This window comes from Sarcophilus harrisii, chromosome 2, assembly GCF_902635505.1.
Source record: "Sarcophilus harrisii chromosome 2, mSarHar1.11, whole genome shotgun sequence".
Classification (NCBI taxonomy): domain Eukaryota; kingdom Metazoa; phylum Chordata; class Mammalia; order Dasyuromorphia; family Dasyuridae; genus Sarcophilus; species Sarcophilus harrisii.
This window is the reverse complement of record NC_045427.1, coordinates 502,522,552-502,524,812: the sequence shown is the minus strand read 5'-3', so window position 1 is coordinate 502,524,812 and position 2,261 is coordinate 502,522,552. Positions and strand designations below refer to the sequence as shown.

General features: G+C 36.6%; 1 pseudogene; it reads left to right on the top strand.

Annotated features, from left to right (window-relative positions):
- The first annotated feature begins 371 nt into the window (after window positions 1–371).
- Window positions 372–2,060, top strand: LOC111719882 (annotated as a pseudogene).
- The last annotated feature ends 201 nt before the right edge of the window (window positions 2,061–2,261 follow it).

The window sequence follows — 2,261 nt, the reverse complement described above, 5'->3', positions numbered from 1 at the left end:
GCCCAGAGTCAGAAAGATCTGAGTTCAAATCCAACCTTAAATACTTGCTACTATGTGAACCTGGGCAAATCGCTTAACCCTGTTTGCCTCAGTTCCTCATCTATAAAATAGGAACACACCACAGGAGGAAATAGCAAGGACTCTGTGGAAAGACAACTAACTGATTCCAGAATTAAATAGGAGTAAGAAAACAGGTAAATAGGATAGATCACCAGTGATTTCAATGATCCTAAACTGCTCCCTGAAACAATAACAACAAAAGAGTGATTCTGCTTCTTTCAAGTTGGAGCATTCTGAAAGATGCCATTTCTAGTTCCCTGAATCACATCTTTTGAGAGAGTATTTGGGTCTTCAACCTTTTTACTGCAGACATGAAAGACAATTACATTGATTCTTAAGATTTAGAGAAGCTTATCTAAAGCTCACATAATAAAAAATCATCCCATCAGGGCCTTCAGGTTCCCTTATCATCTGATCAAATGCAGAAAAAAAAATCATCTGATATTGCAAACAAATTGACCATCTCTTTTCAACATTTACCACCAAAATCCTCCTGGACTGAAATCAACTGTCACATCTCAAGTTTGTATGACAAAAGCTATATGTTGTCAGTCAGTCCAGAAACTACAGATTTCAAGTTCTGATTGTAACCTTATGATAAAGACTGAGATAAAGATTTGTGGGAGCAAGTCATTCTTAATCAGAGAAATGCAAATTAAGACAACTCTGAGATACCACTACACACCTGTCATATTGGCTAAAATGACAGGGAAAGATAATGTGGAATGTTGGGGGGGATGTGGGAAAACGGGGACACTGATACATTATTGGTAGAATTGTGAACACATCCAGCCGTTCTCTATGCTCAAAAAGTTATCAAACTTTCAGAGTGGAAATGATACCTGTATAAATCTTTAAAGGTCTCTCACATGAGTAAGACAAAAATTACTTATTATTCTAAACCAGAAGCCATTCTTAATCTTTAGGCTTAAGATTTCAAATTTAGCTATAGCCATTGTATATCCTAGCAATTGTATGGATTAAATAAATGAATGGTAACCCTTCCCACACAGACATACAAAGTACTTTTAAAGTATCTTTTAAATTCCATTCTGGGCAACCCATTAATACCCTTTGATCCAGCAGTGTTACTACTGGGCTTATATCCCAAAGAGACCTTAAAGAAGGCAAAGGGATCTGTATGTGCAAGAATGTGGCAGCCTGCTTTGTAGTGGCCAGAAACTGGAAACTGAATGGATGCCCATCAATAAGAGAATGGTTGAATAAATTGTGGTATATGAATGTTATGGAATATTATTGTTCTATAAGAAATGACCAGCAGGATGATTTCAGAAAGGCCTGGAGAGACTTACATGAACTGATGTTGAGTGAAATGAGCAGGACCAGAAGATCATTATATACTTCAACAACAACACTATATGATGATAAATTCTGATGGATGTGGCCCTCTTCAACAATGGGATGAAACAAATCCGCACCAATAGAACAGTAATGAACTGAACCAGCTAAACCTAGCGAAAGAACTCTGGGAGATGAGTATGAACCACTACACAGAATTCCCAGTCCCTCTATTTTTGTCACCTGCATTTTTGATTTCCTTCACAGGTTAATTGTACACTATTTCAAAGTCTGATTCTTCTTGTGTAACAAAATAACTGTATGGACATGTATACATATATTGTATTTAATACATACTTTAACATATTTAACATGTATTGGTCTACCTGCCATCTGGGGGAGGCGGTGGGGGGAAGGAGGAGGAAAATTGGAACAAAAGGCTTTGGAATTGTCAATGTTGAAAAATTACCAATGCATATATCTTGTAAATAAAAAGCTATTAAAAAAAAGATTTGTGAGAGCATTCCAGCATTACCTTCATCTGAGGTACAACTAATTAAAGTGGCCCTGCAAACAATGTAATTGTGGAACATAAGAGTAATCTGGCCTCAGGGATGCAGGTTCCCAAACCCCTGCCATGTCTACTACCATGGAAAAGCAATGGAATTGCACAGTAACAGAAAATCTATCTCATCAAATGACAGACCAAAGAAGAAACTTTTGTCTCCTGCTACAGTTCTTCATTTTTCTTTGTAATTTTATTTTGGAAAGATAAACTGTCTGTGGCTCTGAAAAAAATAAAAACAAGAGTAAGACACAACTGAGAACAACCACATGGGTTTAATTAGAATAGAATTTAAGTTCCTTGAGAACGGAAACTTTTTTCTTTATATCTGCAGTGG